Source organism: Serinus canaria, chromosome 1 (genome assembly GCF_022539315.1).
Source record: "Serinus canaria isolate serCan28SL12 chromosome 1, serCan2020, whole genome shotgun sequence".
NCBI lineage: Eukaryota > Metazoa > Chordata > Aves > Passeriformes > Fringillidae > Serinus > Serinus canaria.
Genome location: NC_066313.1, coordinates 29,592,997 through 29,610,779, shown reverse-complemented (window position 1 = coordinate 29,610,779; position 17,783 = coordinate 29,592,997). Strand labels below are relative to the sequence as shown.

The following is a 17,783-nucleotide window of genomic DNA, read 5'->3' as shown; positions in this document are numbered from 1 at the left end:
AGTTCTTCTGGAAATAGAACAATTTATATGTCCTTATCCTGTCAGGAATACTTCACACAAGACAAATTTTAATGTCATTTTCCTCTGCAAACCACAGAATGTGTTAACTTTTAATAGAGCCCAAGTTTGTCAGTGTTTTATTTAGTAAAACACTGGTTTTGTAGGGAAATGTTTTTAATAGACTGGAAGATGTAGGCAAAGTATTAAAAAGTTTCTTTTATTGAGAGTGATCTAAATTAGCATATGATTGGGCTAATGTTGTTTTAGGTAGGGTCAAAACCTAATATTGGGTAGATATTCACATACTGGCCAATTTTAGCAAATCAGACAAATGTGTCTCAAAATACAGCACACAGAGGGGAAAACTCTCTGATTCAAGCTCAGGAACTCAAGGAACAAGTATGTGGGGCATAGAAAGGTTATGTTGTTCCTAAAAGGGAAAAGAGTGAAATTTTTCCCAGTTCTTCAGAAATATGTATATTGTCTCCATAGTACATAAATGCAGTTTTTAAAGCTACAGATCTAATTGCCTTATAGAACCTTAAATGACCTAGAACTGGATTTCCAATGTGAATTTCTTTACTTTATTAAGTGTTGTGTGAGATTCTTTTTGTTTTGTTTTGCTGTGTTTTTTCTTTTTTTTTTTTTTTTTTTTTTGAATGGTGTCTTTAATAAAGGGTTTGCTTGAGAGGGTTTGAGCCACCTGACACAGGGCCAATCTTGCTGAAATGAGAAATTGCTCTGGAATACTCAGTTTCCATGCAAGAGAGAGGCTGGAAATAGATAAAGTCATAAAACTAAGATCCTGGAATGATTGCTAGGTGGATGGCACTTCTCATTGATGTGGTCATTGCTACTTCTTTTTTCTACAAAAGTTTGATTGAATTTTTATGCCACATTGCTCAGGAGAGCTAATTTTCCTGGTTAACCACAAAGTGTTAACCACAGTGTTATAGTTCCCATCCCTGTTTTACCCTGCTGTTGTGCTCATATTCAGTCCCACTTTGGAATAAGATGTGTGCTCACTTCCAGCATTGCTTGTCTGGTCTCATGATCACAGGTGCTAATGAAAAAGCTTTGGGAGCTGAGCTCAAAGAGAGACCCAGAAATAAAATGGTGATAACACCACACAGTCCTTCATCAAAACCATCCCCTTTCTGATAATCAAAGTCATTGGTAAGGTTCTTTGGTAAAATGTATGCAGTTGTGGGTGTGTGTTAAGGTGTTTGATGCTTTCTGTTAAGCTCCAAGATTCTGGAGATGTAAAAGCTATGCAAAAATATGTGTCATGTAGAAAAGACTTCTCCCACTCCTATCTGTAGAGAAAAATGACAGAATTTGATCCAAATGTGCCTTGAAGACTTAAAGAGATTTAAGCACACAGAAGCTTTGGTTTGAGCCTCGAGTGCCTAATTTTGGGTGAGGAAGTGATGGTATCCACTACCTCTTAGCAATGAGTTACTAGCATTATAACTTAATTCTCCAAAATCACTGAAGTCTTTGCTGAGTAACCTTACAGAAAGCCAGAGAAGTTGGGAAGGAAGGAGAGGAAACTACAGCACCAGCAACAAGTATTGTCTCACAATTATCTTGATCTAATATAAAAATCTGCATTTTAATTTCCAGCTCACCAAATTTCTTATTGTTGCATCAGCCTATATGTCTTGGTAATCAGGTGTCTGTGAAAAATTGCAGTCTCTTACATTTGTGTGTGCTGTAAATTCTGTGCAATTTTGACTCCCTTGGTAGCAGAGAGAATGAGTTAAAAGGCTGTACCATATTCACAGCAATCAGCAGGAGTCTCATCCACTACCATGCCACAGCCAAAAGACTCTGAAGAAGTGAGACTGGAAGTACTTTTCCAGGTCTTCTTCAATTCCTTTGCATATATTCCTGAACCAGATTTTAAAGAGTATGACTAAAATTAAACTGACATTTTATCTGGAGCTGTAACCTCCAATGTCAGACTTGTGTGTCTTGCAATTTCTGGGAGCCCTGACAACAATACTGAACTTAACTTGCAGTGTGTGTGGGGGAACTAACTTTTGTATTCTTTCTGTTTGGTTTCTTTTCTCTGCTTTCATTTCTTGATCATATCTCTTAAAGCATTGTTTGTTAGTTTGTTGGTTTTCCTTTTGCCTTTCTACAGAAAACTTGTTCATCTCCTGCCTATCTTTACTTTCCCCTGCCACTCCTAAGACTGATGAGAAACAGATTCCTCATACTTCTGTGATCCTGAAGATACTGGGTAAACACAGATGAGCAGAAGGGAAGTGAAATATTTTATCCTCCACCCCAGTACAAAGCATCTTCTTTGGGGCTTGGGAGGAGGATGAGGAATGGATAGGGGAAGAAACCCATTATCTTCCTCTATCAAGCAGGTAGTTTTGGTGATGAAATATCTGGAAATATTTAAATATTTAAATCTGTAGATTTCATTAGAAAGGCTGAGGAGGTAAGGGTAGGGCTGGGAATGACAAAAGCAGGACTTGATTCAAGAAGAGAAAGCAAACAACCCAAGATTCCTTCAGGGCTCTCCTGCAAGACAGAAAATATGCAAGAGTGTGTTCCTCTGTGTCGGCTGTCTTTAAATGGAGGCAGACGGCCACGGGTGGTGTTTGGATTCCAGGTTCAGTAAAGGCACATCCTTCCCTTAGAGGAGGCAAAACAGTGTCACTTGTTAGAGCTCAAAATCCATCTCTAAATGCCTCAGTGGCTTGTCATCAAGTGACTCACTGCCCTGTCATAGTAGGGCTTCTGCCTTTCACATCCAAGTTATACTTGCTGAAACGGTGTCCTGCCAGCTCATATTAAAAGTCCCCCCTCCCAAGCTTGTTTCCAATTGACTCACGCTGAAGAGGGGATTTGGGGGTGTCGGGGCAGGAGAAGGCTGCAAGGGCAGATCAGAAATCTCACTACCTTGTAGACTTCAGAATGCCAGCTTTTCATTTGTTTTGTGTGCCTCTGAAACAAACCCTTGAGTTGCAAAAGAAAAACATTCAGAAGTGATGAGCTGTAAAAAATTGCAAGAATTTAGTCATTTACTTTGTCTAACCAACAATGTCTTTTCTTTCAGGCAAAGGCTTCTTTTAAAGTTATTTGCTACTTTAGAAAAATGCTAATGTTGAAATGCTTTCAGCTTGATTTCCTTTATCCCCTGCAGCTCATTAGATGATCAACAAGATGGATAATTTTTTTCTTTGTTTAATTCACATAATCAATTTTCTGCTAGGTGACCTTCATGTTTTTTTAAGAGCCAGTTCTTTCTAACACCAGGTACATCCTGCAGGAGCCCTTCCTGCCTTCTGATCCAATACTTATTCATCCTGGGACCTAGTCCAAATGCCACCAACAGTGTTTGTGTGGGCTTTTTTTTTGTTTGTTTCAAAAACATTTCATCACATGATGACATATGGCAGCATTAAATGTGTAAATGTGCAGTTTAGGATGTAATGGTCATGAAGATGAAAAGAATCTTACTTGAGCAGCAAGTGGCTTTCTGCTTTTTACATCATACCTGCTTTAAATTAAGTATTACAGTGGATGCTTTGTGTTTCTGATGATGATGCTTTTCGAATCCCACCCTGTTATTTTGGCTCAGCATTGAGGAGCAGTGACTTCAACAAGGTGATCTCATCCAATGTGTGGTGTAGCTGTGTTTGTTTTTGAAGGCTTGAGATCCTGTTCCATCTGCACTTCCTGTAGCTGTAGGTAAATCATCTGAAATCCAAGATGATGAGCATGCCTGATCTTTGTGCTCTCCTTTCTCATGAGTTCATATGCTTCCCTTCCACGATGGGGCTCTTGTGAGCGTTTTTTCTTTTTACTGGGGTATGAATGGGGTGAGCAGGAAAAGGGTTCTCTGTAAACATAACTTGTGCTAGTTTCAGCACAAAAACTCCCTCTGTGAGGGCTCTAAATTGCTAATGAATTAACTACAAATTTTGGAGGAGAGTGTGGTTGACTTAAGATTCTTCTCAACTAGCATATGAGAAGCTTGTGTTTTGCTTTTTTTCTCAAAAGCAGCTCACACTCCTCTCCTCCCCCAAACTATAAAGCAAGGATGTGGTCATTGGCAGCTGTTTTCCTTTTGATGTGGTCTACTCAAAATTGACATTAAAAGTATAATTCTGAACTTGTATTTTCTTGGAGACTGAGTGCATGATGAAAGGACAGGAGGGATCTCTCTCCACCTGCTGGGAGTGTGCTCTTTGCTTGAGTTTCTTAGGAGCTGAGATCGGAGGATGAAGCTTGACACAGCTGAGCTCATCGTGGCACACAGCCATCCAAAGGCAAGGGTGCTTTTCCCTTTCAGCACTTGGCTGTGAGCTGACCTGGCAGGAAACTTTGCAAAGCAGTATGAGTGACTGTAGCTGTGGTGTAGTATTAAAGATCACAGAACTGCCTGAAGGTCTGAGCACTGGGAGTAAGGTCTGTGAGACACAGTGAGATCTAGCAGCTCCTCAGAACTGACACTCAAGTAAGTGCCTTTTAATTCTCTCATTGTGATACCTGCTGTATACAGCTTTTCATTTTGCTTATTTTGTTCCTCTGTCCCCAAGCTCTCTGAACCTCTAGCACCTGCCCAGTCAGCTCCTGTGGGACCTGCTTATGCTGCAGAACTGAATGTCCTTACTGCAGAATGGATTTTATAGAATCATAGAATTGCTTGGCTTGAAATGACCTTAAAGATCATCTAGTTTCAAACCCCCTGCCCTAGGCAAGGAATTTTCTACTAGAGCAGGTTACTCGAAATTCCATCCAGCCTGGTCTTGAGAGCACTTCCAGGGATGGGGCATCCACAGCTTCTCTGGGCAACCTGTGCCAGTGCCTCACCACTTTTATAGTAAAGAATTTCTTCCTAATATCAAACCTAAACCTACCTTCCTTCGGCTTAAGCCCATCCCCAACCTTGCCTTGTCACTCCATGCCCTTGTAAAAAGTCCCTCTCTAACCTTCTTGTAGCCCCCTTTAGGAACCTTCTCTTCTCCAGGCTGAACAGCCCAAACTTTCTCAGTCTTTTGATTTTGACTCTTCTCTAGCTGATTCTCTGTCTTTAATAAATGTCTTTGTGAGAAAGACCCTGACAGAAAATCACAGCTGGGTCATGAATTTCTCCCCATCCCGTTGTTCTGTTGCTCTGAATCCTGCTTTGATTCCATATGGAGGAATAATTCTTGTAATCCCTGCCATGCTGTAGGGACTTCTGTGCTTTGCCTAGTGGGTTCCTTTGTTAGTGTGGCAGAGCACTTCTGGGATTTTCCCATCACCTATCTGGATAATTAATGTCTTGTGTCGTGTAAGTATTATATGTGTTCTTGAGAAGTTTTTCAGAATTGAGAGAATGATTATAAGCTGGGCCCAAACTTCTTCTGGTGTTCAGCTGGAACTATATTTTTACTCTGAGACAGAATTCAGTTGATAATGCTGCAGCCAGTCTCACAAAATTAAATAATCCTACTGTTTTGCTGTTCCCCTTCTACCTTGCAGTCCTCCACTTCATAGCCAAAGTGCTATAGTGTAGGAGTTGTGATGGCTTTTTCATGGAGGTGCTGTGATTCTTTGTCACCTTCTACCTAAACACTGCCAGTAAAGGCTCACAGTGAGCATAAAACACAACTGTGCTGGAGAAATAATATGCTTAGTTCTGTCACATAGGTGTAAAGGGCAAACGGGGAAGCAGCAGGCACAGGAGGAGTAGGAAAACACATTTCTGATATAGCACAGTGTCATTTTACCTCTGAATACCCTGCAATATATACAGAAAGACTTCAGCAACATCTGTGCCTCAGAATTCATAGCCAAGATGAAAACAAAGCTTTCATCTGGCAGGAACTGTGCAGCAGGTATTTGGTAAGATCTGCCTGGCATGAAAGAGCAAAAGCCAAAAGTTGTGGAGGGCTTTTTCTTTTTTTTTCCTTTTTCTTGTCTTCCCCCCCCCCGCCTTTCTTCTTTTCATTTTCTTTTTTTTTTTGTTTTTTCTTTTTCCTCTCCCTAACCAGGAGGCATAACTCTCTCAGTAGCCTGTGTGTTTCAGTGGGAACATTCAGGGACTGTCTTAGCAGCACTTGAGAGGCTAACCTTGAGAACAAAAGTAGTGTTTCATGTGGTTACACACTAAAAGATGTGGGTAGGCATCCAGTGGGAATCCAGAGAGCGCGTGGGCGCTTGATTCCCTCGGAAACTGTTGGGATTTGGCACCTAAGCTGGTAAAGTATTTTAAAAAACTCTTCAATATCTTTCTGAAAATTTGGTCTGATGTTGCTAATCATTGTGAAGGGTGGGGGGATTTTTTTATTGTGATGTAATGGTGGCTTTGATCTTTGTTACTTTCTAGTAGATAAACAGAAGGAAGTTGAAGGAAAGCAACAGAAGTGACTTTGGGATTGGAGGGATTGACGCAAGAGGAAGATAAAAGCTATGTACTTGTGTAGTTTTTATAAAATGAGTGGGAGGGCAGGACTGCTATGGGCTTCTGAAGGGTATAAATGCCAAGGAATGGAGGGCGTGGAAGAAAGAAACTGAGTGTCTACTCTGCAAGTGCTTGTGCAGGCAGGTAGCCTCACACAGAGCCTCATTCAAAAGGAGAATTTCCATAGAACCTTGTGTGTGTCACAGGGACGTGCTGCTCAGGAACAGAAACACTTTGTGTGGCAGCAAGGAAGGTGCCTGCTTTGGTACTTCAGTCAGGGTAAACCACTAAAATCTGCAGTTGTTTGCACATCAGATTGGTTGGCGTCTATAAATGTCATCACATCACACAAAAGCTGCTTCCCATTTGTGCTGGCCTTCCCAGACAGAGGAGCTTTAGGAACCTCCTGTCCCAAACTTGGATTGTTAGTGCTTGAATCTCCACTCTGCCTTACAGCTGGCTGCCATGGTGACACAGTTTAATCTCTCTGATCTCTTGTGGTATCTGAAACTTTCATCAGGAGGGAAAAGCAGGGTGACAGCTGCTCCAGGGCACAGGTTGGTAGGAGGGGAACACCAGCTAGGTAAAACAGTCTGTCTTGGGACTGTTCTTCTGAGATGTTAGGACATCTCTTATTATATCCACTAGGACATAAATATTATATTTATGTGTGAGGATATAATCCAGTAAGATTTGGGTATCTTGGGGAGTGCTTGATATCAAAGGTGTAAGAAAGGTACTTGAAGATGATAAACATTAGCAGAAAATATCGAGTCTTAACTGCTGGAGGTGCTGGGGATGTTCCTGTGTCGAGTGCGCTTTTTGTAGCCAATAGATCTATAAACTAATTTGAGATAATTACTAAAGGAAAAATTAGACCAAATAGAGAAATGTTAATAAGTCACCAGAGCTGGATGGCATTCAAGAATCCTGAGGAGCTTGAATGTGAAACTGCAGAACTGCTGGCCAAGCTGTTTAATTTATCACTACAGACAGCCAGAGTGCCAGAGGACTGGGGAGCTGCCAGTGTTGATTCCCAACTATGAAAAGGGCTCTAGAGGAGATCCTGGGAACAACACAACAAAGAGTCATGCTACCAGGAATGGAAGGGATCTCTGAATATGTAGAGAAATGTTAACTGTTAATGGGAAAGTCAGTGTGGCTTCTGAAAATGAAAATCCTGCTTCCCAGTGCTATGAAGTTCTATGGGGTGTCAATAAGGAAGGGTTAAAGTGGATATAAAATATCTGGATTTTCAGAAAACTTCTGTCAACACCTGAAGCTTCTGTAAGTTTGGAGGAAAGGCTTTTTTATGGTTTGAAAGCCACATGGATAATTGGAAGTAAAACATTTGGGGCAATTTCACATCTTATGATGGAGAGGGAAATATCACTGCAGCAGCAACCAAAAAGGCCACCATCCTCATTGGGAAAGGTATGAATGACACCATTTGGCTTTGGTATAAATGCTCAATGCACCCATATCTTGTGGTGCATGATGTGCAGTTCTGGTCTCCATGTCTCTTGCAGAGCACAGTGGCATTGCAGAAGGGCAGTGAAATGGGCTACCTTCCAAGAAGAAGCTAAAATTGTTGAGACTGTTCCATATGGGAAGAAAGGAAAGAACACAGGTTTAAATCACAAAGTCAGCAGATAAAGCTAATATGGGCCATCAGCTCTCACGCTTTTACAACCAGGGAACTTTTGATTAAAAAAAATGGGCTTTGATTTTAAAATAGGTGGAAGACTATACTAGTGCAGTGGAGAATTGGTGACTGTAGCCTCAGAATAGGTAGAATTTGGTGACAGGCTTTCAGGCACTCACCTGTGCAGGGCAAATCCCATTTGCACTTTGCAAGACTCTTGCCTTTGCAAGAATCTCTGCATGACCCTTCCTTCCCCAGGGCTCTCCTGTGCAGTTTTTCATAGGAAGCAATTATCCAGGTGGCTGGCAAGTGTTCGACACTCCCTTGTGTGCACAATGAGATTTTTTTTTTTAATTATAAGTGACTTATTCCTCATAGAAGTAATTTTTTTTTTTTTAATGCTGCCTTCAGCAGGGTGTGCATGTGAACTTTATTTTAATTAAGGGTGAGGAATCTGTTTTACATAACTATATCCCAGATTCTCATGAGAGAGTGAAAACAGCCCTGAGGGATTGATGAAAAGGACAGTGAAATCAGGTTGCCTCACCGATGGGAGGCCTGATTCCAGTCTCTGAGGTTTTCTGTACCTGTGGGACTTGCTCCAAGCTGGTTGACAGCCAGAGGAATTGAACCAATGCAGAGGCACTGCCTCCTCACAGCTTTATTTTGGGCTACTAATTTGTGGTTCTGGGCAGATACTGGGCTGGCTGTTGCAGCTCTGCCTGGGGTTGTTGTCCCTGCAGTAGGAGTGGCCAAATGGGATGTGAATCTGCTTCCAAGCACTTTCAGCCATGTCCTGTTGCTGGCTCAGACAACTTCTGCCGTGTTGCCTGTTGCCAAGGTATTGGTATTGCAACACTTGGTTTACCCATCTCCTTGGAACAGGGGTGCCTGTTATGATCAAAATGTGACCCCCACCAGCCAGCTGAGTTGCTAATTTGCTGGCAGTACTAATGGGATTGGGTCTTTGATAGGGTCTCTGAAGATGGTTCTCTGAATCTTTGAAAAAGAAAACAAATGGCACTGGAAGTCACACACAAATATTGTTGGCTAAAATTTGTTCTGAATTGTAAAACCTGGAAGGGACAGGGAGCAGACGAGTAAAATGTTTCTGTACCATTAAGGAGGGAAAATCCAGGGTGTGCATGTGGCCTTTTGTTTATTTATTTTCCTGTTAAGAAAAAAAAAGAGATAAAGGTGTTAAAACTCAGCTGTTGCTGGAACTGTACTGGAAGTGGAGCATACAAATAAAAGAGGATCTCTTTCACTGTGCACAAAGAGAAATCTGAAAAACAAACCACAAACTCTGTGAAGAGGCTAATGAAGTTTGTGAGTCAAAGCTGGCATGTTGTTAGCACCTGCTGTTTGTTTGTGGTGACTGAAGCAAGCACCCTTTTCAGAAAGTCTCTCATACTGGAGATGGTTTTGCTCTCCTGTTATCAGGACCTTGGTGTGCTTGAAGAAGCTGGACTGGTGACAGACTGCACAGCTGAGACCTTCAGCTTGATTCCTGCTGGATCTGGTGGTAGCTGGCAATTTTTTCTGATGCCAAAAGCCTAGAGAGATTTGACACGATGCCACTGCTTTTGGACAATGTTGGTTTTGTTCTATTTCTGCTTCTGCCCCAAGAGCTGGCTCTGGAGAGTGTCTAGAAATTGGCTTCTCTTACCAGAATCTTATATGAATCAAAGGAGGGTTTTGATGCTCAGCTCCTAATGTTTCATTGAAGTGGCAGTTTATGCCATTGATGTGAAAAGTGTTTGGAAGTTAAAATTGACGGGAATTAACTGGTGATGCTGGGGCTTTGCAGCCCCAGGTGGGCATCTGCCACCCCTCTCCTGGGGAAGGAGGAAACAGATGAGCAAGGAGGTGGGGCAAAGATAAGCCTGTGGGAATAGATGTCCTTCAGCTGTTCAGTAGAGCAGCACAAACGAGTGCACTTTAAAGAGAAAGGAATGTGATGGTCGTGTCACAGCTTGGATGTGCTTGCTCTGGGGTGAGTTCATAGACTGGAGCATGTGCTTGGAGTGGAGGTCAACAGATTCAGCCTGGTGTGAGGTGAGTGGGGAACAAGGTCAGTGTCAGTCATGGCAGTCTGAGGGGATGTGCTGAGGGCTTTAAGCACCTCAGAGTGCAGAAGCTGTAGAGAAATGTCTGATGGTGAAATGTTTTTCCAGAGAAAGAGGCCTGACCATTTTCTTCATCTTAACAGAACATGAGGAAATGGCCTCAAGATATCCCAGGGGAGGTTTAGATTAGATATTAGGATTTTTCTTTTCCCACAACAATGTTATAAATCATTGGAACAGACTGCTTAAGCAAGTGGTGGAGTCACCATCCCCGGAAGTGTTCAGAAAATGTGTGAATATGGCACTTGAGGACATGGTTTAATGGTGAAGAGGGTGGTGGTGCTGAGTTGATAGTTGGACTTGATGATTTTAAAGGTGTTTTTTCCAATCTTAATGACTCTATAATTCTGTGACATGAAAATTTCATTCCTGGCATAGGTGGTTGGAACAAGAACACTCTAAGCTGTGCCAGGAGCAGTGATGCAAATCTCTGCTTTATGCAACTTGAGCCCTATAGGGAGTAGGGTAAAGTGTTGTAATCACTTGGTAGTTTAAACCAGGAACAAATCTGTGAGGCTCATTCAGGTGGAAAGGCAAAAGAGAGTGAGCAGTGCCAATATCTCTGATTGGGAAAGTTGCACGGAAGATGGGTAAGGATGGCAGAGCACTGCCAGTTCCTCCTGCTCTCTGAGCTGTTTCCATTCTGAGAGTGGTACCAGCTGCAGCAGCTTCTGCCTGGCAGCCTGTTCCAGCACCAGATCCCTGCTCCATGCCTTGCTCTGGGTCGCTTGCAAAATTAACAGAGGGTTGGAGGGCTGTAAGTGCAGAAACAGAACAGACAGAAACCTGGCAGATGTGTTTCTTCTCTGCTGTAAACCTGTGTGACCATTCTCAACTCACTTCAGCTAGTCCTCAGTTTATAGAAAGGTAGTGGAGCTACTGTGCACCTTCAGATATTCTGTGTTACCTGGCAGAAGTTGTTCTTTCACCCACATTAGTAACGTTTTATCTCTGAGTAGTATTTTATGCATGAATGCTTTTCTGTGCAGTGCTTAAAATTTAGAAAAAGGTCCTGAAGTTTTATGAGTGTCTTGTATAGGCGTAGCTGGCCAAGGGGGTGGGGGAAGGAGGAGTTGTATGCTTTTCTGGAGAAACTCTTGTGCATTTTCTCTTCTAAAATAATTCCAAGCTATTTATTTATATCAAACCTTCATTAATTCATTGTACATTGTGAAACAGCAGATAGTGGGCTCTTTTGGAAAGATGTACAGATTAGAAGATGCTTCAATACATAAGCCATAAGCAAGGAAATAAGAACACCCTAAGGAATCACATGAAGTATGATGCTTTCTGGGCCTGCTACACAGCTGCAAAGCAATGGGTGAAGTCATATTTTGCCCACACAGCTCTCCTAAGCCTCAGTACTTTGAGTTTCACTTTGCTTGCTTTGGCTTCTGAGGCAGCCGGTGTCTGGAGCCGAGGCACTCCGGTGCTTTGCTCAGTGTCCCCAGAAGACCTGCAAGCTTAGCCAAGCTTTTGGGCTTGAAAGAGATGAGCTGTGTAGCTTGAATTGCAACTGGGTGCCTCTAGTTCTGGGAGGCTGTAATGACTGCGACCTTTTGAGATCTTGTTCAAACTGTTTTTGTTGCACTCAGACAGGAATGTTATGTTCTTTGTTCCATCTCCTAAGAGGCAAACTTTTCTGTATAGGCCGCTTGTGGCTTTTAGAGTTTGATATATATGGGTCAGGGGAGGAAGCAGGCATCGACTGCTTTTTAATGTTGCTGGAAAAAAATCCTTCTGAGTGCATGAAGTGGGTTTCAAGATTCCAGCCGGATTTTTGCAAATAACCTCGGTCTTGATTAGGAAAAGAAATAAGCCCCCAAATGTGGATTGCTTCCAATTTGTGTGCACACAAGTGAGTGGGCTGACTCTTCTCTGAAACAGACCTGTGTGGTAAAGGGTTCCATCTTTAATTCTGAACCCCTTCTCCTTCAAGGAAGCACATAATATCTCAGCTACCATTAGTGAAAAATCAATTTTTTCAAGCAAAATAAAAATGTGCATTCGGTAGTTAAAATTGAGGTAAAAGTTTGTATTGTGTCTTGGGAGGGCTCTTCTTGATGCCTGTACACCTTTAGGTACGTGTCTCAACAGAATCTTCACAGACTGGCTGAGGGAAGGGGACTCCAGAGGTTATTGGCCCAACCTGCTGTAATCGAGCAAGGCTACCCACAGCCAGTTACCCACCACTGTGCCCAGACAGCATTTGAATACCCAAGGATGGAGACTCCACCACCTTTCTGGCCAGCACGTGCCAGTGCTTGGTCACCTTCACAGTGAAAAAGTGTTTCCTGATGTTCAGAGGGGCCCTCTGTGTTTCACTTTGTGCCCATGGCCTCTGGCCCTGGCACTGGGCATCCCTGGTGAGAGCCTGGTTCCATCTGCTTTGCATCCTCCCTGCAGGTATTTATAGGCATTGCCAGGATCCCCCTGAGCCTGCACTTCTCTCGGCTGAGCACTCCCAGCTCTGCCAGCCTTTCCTCATTGAAGAGATGCTCCCCTCAGCCTCTTTGCAGCCCTTGGCTGGACTCTCTCTGGCCTGTGTGCCTCTCATAGAGGAAAGCTCAAAACTGGACCCAGCACTCCAGGTGTGCCTTCACCAGTGCTGAGGAGAAGGGAAGGATCATCTGCCTTGAACCTGCTGGCAATACTTGGCCTAATGCAGCCCAGGATGCCATTTGCCTTCTTGGCTGCAAGTGCTCACTGCTGGCTCACGCTCAACTTGCTGGCCTCCAGGACCCCCAGGTCCTTTTCTGCCTGAGTGTTTTCCATCTGGATGAACCCAGGTGCTTGTGGTTGTTCCTCCCTGAGTGCAGAACTTTGTGTTTCTTCTTGTTGAACTTGGTGAGGGTCCTGTAGGCACACCTGTGGTTCCTTGTGTCTTCTGGAACATCAGGATTGACATTTGCTTCCCTCCAGTCTATGGGCCCTTCTGCCAGTTGCCATGATTGATCAAAAATTACTGAGCCTGGCCTTGCAATGGCATTCCTGGATATATCCTGTTAGGGCCTGTGTACTTATTTAGAGTTTCTGTCTGTAGATGTGAACAGAAACTTCTAGAGAAGGGCTAAGACTTGGGAATCAAGCTGCTCTTTGGTTCTCCTTTCTTCCCTTCTTTCCCTCTCTCCATTGCCTGTTGATCTCAGTCCTCAGCTACTGCTAGAGGCTCTTTGCTTGTGTGACAAGGCTATTGTGGGTTTGGCTTTAGATTTAAAGCTTTCAGATAATGTGGCTTTAAAGCCAGGACACCTCTTTTGCAAAGGTTCTTGTGCTGTGTGGGGCCACTTCTGAGGGGGTGTGTCATGTACACAGACAATTTGGTGTGTGTCTCCTGTGCAGTGTTTGCTGTTTATTCCTGGCTGAGGAAGGGACTCTGCCACAAGGACTGCCTGTGCAACTTCAGCTCAAACTGCCTTAACTCACACTATTTACTTTGGAAATTACAGTTTCAATGGCTGCTGATAACCCAGCTGATTATGTTTTACATTTAGCACAGTTTTTTTAGTTCTTTCCTTAATGACTTATGTAAATAATTTTAGAAGAGTTAGCATTAATTTTGGAGAAGCTGGCGTATGGAGCTGCGAAGCCAGCAGCAGGTGCTGTAAGTAATCACTCTTCTAAATTAAGCAATGCTTTCTGAGGCAGTAGGTTAATTTCTGGGTAAGCAGCCTGCATACAGATTCTTGGAATCAGCTGGATCTTGACCCAGCAAGAGACTCAAGGCTTTGTGTAGGTTTAATTGCTTGAGTTATCTCACTGAAACCTTTCATTTTTAGAGGAAACTGGGGCTGTGCTTGAATGTCTGTTGAAACTGTGTTATCACGTTGAAATCTGTGTCACCTGGCTTTGTGCTTGTCTTTGTAGCTCAGTCTTCACCGCTGTTAGAGGTGTATTTGGAGCAAGGGCAGTGTCATGGCTGAACCAGTCAAGCTGCCTGGAGCCAGGGTATCTATCACAGAATGGTTTGAGTGGGAAGGGACCTCAAAGATGATCTCATTCCAACCCTCTGCCATGGGCAGGGAAGCCTTTCACTAGACCAGGTTGTTCAAAGCCTCATCCAACCTGGCCTTGAACACTCCCAGGGATGGAGCATCCACAGCCTCTCTGGGCAACCTGTGCCAGTGCCTCACCACTCTCACAGTACAAAATTTCTTCCTAATATTCAATCTAAACCTGCCTTCTGTCAGTTTGAAGCCTTTGCCTCTTGTCTTATCACTACATCCCTTGTAAAGTGTTTCCCTCCACATTTCTTGTAGACAGTATTTGGGTACTGAAAGACTGCAGTGTTCATGAGTGGCTTTTGCTGGAGTCTGTGCTCCTGTGGGTTTCTCTCATTTGTACAAGGACAAGCAAAGTAGTGCTCGAGAGCTTTGTGCTGTTTCTTTCTCCACCTTTGTGCCTGTGAGAGGATTTCTGCAAAAGTATTTCCTCCAATATCTCTAGTGGAGCTCTCATGGTATCTCCAAGCAGTAGCTGTTGACCAGATTGTGCTCAAGTGCTGCCTGTCACTTTTGTCACAGCTCTGGCCAGCATTGTTCTTGCTCAGGAGTTGGAGATTCCCTGAAGAAGTGTGACCTACTCATTGTAAAACCACTCTTGAGTCTGTGAGGCTGATGGGGCCAGTGGTGTTGGTGACTTGAAAACCTAAATGATTTTTCATACACTCTTCAAAACTCTGAGGGAACTGGTAAAATCTTACTGTTACTACATGGAGTATGATTTTGGAACACTTTGTCCAACTTGTGGAGTAGGAAGGTGCAGTTTTTACAAGCTCAATATCTCTTTAAATCTATCTTCCTGTGTGAAGATTGTGCCAAAAAGTAATGTGAAAGGTGGAATTTCTACTTACATGGAATCCCATGTAAAGTGGAATAGAGCTGGAAAAATGCCCTTCTATAAGGATTCAAGAAAGGAAAGAACTTCAGATAGCTGGGGAGGAAGAATGATTTTTTGTTGCCTCTATACAACTATAAGCTGGGACGTGCTCTATCTTTAGCTTAAAGTTGGTGCTTCCTGTGCCATTGGATGTTCAACCTAATATCAAACTGGTGCTTGAAATCATATACCTGTTAAAAAGGTCTGAAGCCACTTCCTGCAGTCTTTAGCTTGATTTTTTTTTTGCTAGGGTCAGTCATCTTCAGACCAAAATGCTCTTAGGCTTGAAAGTCAGTGTTGGGATACAGCCCTTTCACATTCAAAAAAATTAGTAATCCAAATGACAGGCTCCTGAAGGTAGAACTCATTTCTTGTGAACAGCGGTACAGAATGACATGGCTTTTGTATTTTTTTTAGAGGTCTGTAATCTCTTCTCACTTTTTAGATTAAAAATTTACTGACTTCTTTGCTCTGCAGTGTTGAAGAAGAGGAACAGTTTACATGTGCAGAGTGTAACAGAAACATTGTACTACTTCTCTATAATGGAAACTAAATGTATAAGCAACTTGGTTTTTGATAGCTCAGCTTTGCTTGAAAACCTGAATTCTCATGTAGCTCTGAAGGCAAACAGTCTTCCTCAAGTGACGTTCCGGTTCTGGGGGAATTGGGGCTGAAACATTTTTAAAAAGAAATGGTGAAGAGGAAGTCACACACACAGACTTTCTTTATGGATCTTCTGACAGTGGATGCCTTGTGGGTTTAAAAGGTGATCCAAATGCATATTGATGCTTTCAGATGCTCTCAGTGCATTCTCTGGGATGCTGTGAGATGTCTGTAAGCTTGGAAATGAAGAGGTGCAATGGGCAAGAGCTGGATGGACAATGAGTTGGTGATGGGAGCATAGAAACATGCTGATCTTGGACAGGCTTTTCAAAAGGGGTCAGAATTTGAACTCTCTTAAATTCAGTGGGGTAGAAGGCAGGGAAATCTTCTTTTCCCACATATGATAGCTCTGTGAGGGCCACAGGAATTGAAAGCATCAGGTAAATAAGTGACCAGATGTTCAACAGGTGTCTGGAAGGTTGACTTTCTGAATGGACTGCTGAAAAGAAGGCAGAGGACCAAAATTCTCTGCTCCAGATATGCAGATTTTTGATAGGTAGTTTAAATAGGTGATTTAAGAATATTGCTTTGCACCTTTCTCAATGACTGCCCTAAACTCAGTCTATCCAAATATTTTTTCCAGGCAGCACGAAGAACTTGTAATGCTTTCTGTTATCAAAAGCAGAACTTGAAAGAGTCCTGCACCATACCAAAGATATGAATGCTGTGTTAAGGAATTTGGACATATTAATAAAAACAACACATTACTCTACCACTCTCTCCTCTGAAATTAAACGTGTCAAGCAAATTGCTGAAACAGTAGACGGAAACTTGGCAATTACATTTGTGTGGCAATTTGATTCTGTTCTCCCAAAATACCTCTGGAGAGCATCCAACTGTAGCTCTGCTCTGATCCCAAGACTACCCTGCAGATGCCCTGAGCACACAGACATGTAAGCAGCAAGCTCTGGCGGCCTGATCTGTGTAGTTGCTAGAAAGCTTCAAAATCTGCTTTGCTCTCAGAGGGCTTTCCATTTGGGAAAGGAACTGATACCATTCCAATTTTAACTCTGGAAGAGGAAGGGAAAATAGAAAAGCTTCAGAGAAGCAAGTTCTTGTCTAGACTGTGGAGCCAGCTGGGTGTCTTGTTCTGTCTTGTCAGGCTGCCTTCTTGTTTGGGACTGTGTCTGTGCATTAAGTCTGTGAAAATAAACCTACTTTTGGTGTGGCAAATGAACTCTGGTCTCCCATGACCATCCTCTGCCACAGTTGTTTCAGCACTGCTTTACTGACTTATAAAAATGCACAATCTTCTGTCCTTGTCCTTTCACAGTCATCATTTGAAAAGCTTTCCTCTGTTTTTGCTTTAAAAACTACTTTTGAAATGAAAGTTCCCTTTTGTTTCACTGACTATAAAGTGTGCATGATAATTACAGGATAAGTGCTGTGTTAGGTGAGATTCTGCAGTGTTTCTGCAGGACAAAACCCTGCTGCAAGCAGGAGCACTTCAGCTTCTCTCACTGAAACCCCAGGGGCCAGGGACGAGGAATTTCCTCAGTTTTGTGCTCAGCAGTGACAGTGGTATCTGTGTGGATACAATTTATTGCACTGTAAGTAATAGTTTAATGGACTTGCATGTGATAAATGCTGGTTTGTGCTGGTGTGTGGTTTTCAATACTATGGCAGAGAATTACTTAGGCCTTTTAATCTGCATCATTCAAGAAGGCAATATTTTAAAAATGTGATTATGATATCAAGGGTTTGTGAAGTGAAGGGCAGAGAGGCTTTTGCTGCTCCAAAGTTTTCCTGTCTTGAGAATGTAAGTCATAAGCAGGACAACTATGGGATTTTTTTTTTTTTTTTCCTATTTGATTTGGTGGGTTTTTTTGTTCTTTGAGTCAGGCTTCTTTCCTTCTCCTGCATCTGGATTCTCTTAAAAATGACTAGTTTCAGGGAAAAATGCAAGCATAGCAAATAACCTGTGGAAGTCTTCTGTCATTTGCTAACTAATTGCTGCTTTTAGAATGGTACCTGTCTTGTTTCTTCAGCAGTGTGCTGAAGAACAGCATCAGTGTCTACTTAGCTGTGCTCTTGCTCCAAAATGAATTGTTTCAGT

At 42.7% G+C, this 17,783-nt stretch overlaps 1 protein-coding gene across 7 annotated transcripts in view; it reads left to right on the top strand.

Moving 5' to 3' along the window:
* PAK1 (p21 (RAC1) activated kinase 1) overlaps positions 1 to 17,783 on the top strand; it is a 98,604-nt gene that overhangs the window by 32,210 nt on the left and 48,611 nt on the right. Inside the window, exon 1 of one of the 7 annotated variants that reach the window (XM_018908343.3) lies at positions 4,347 to 4,480. The exons of the other annotated variants lie outside the window; for them this stretch is intronic. The gene's annotated coding sequence lies outside the window, so the exon portion shown is untranslated. Of the gene's footprint in view, positions 1 to 4,346; positions 4,481 to 17,783 lie in introns of those variants that run through there. 7 annotated transcript variants of the gene reach the window in all.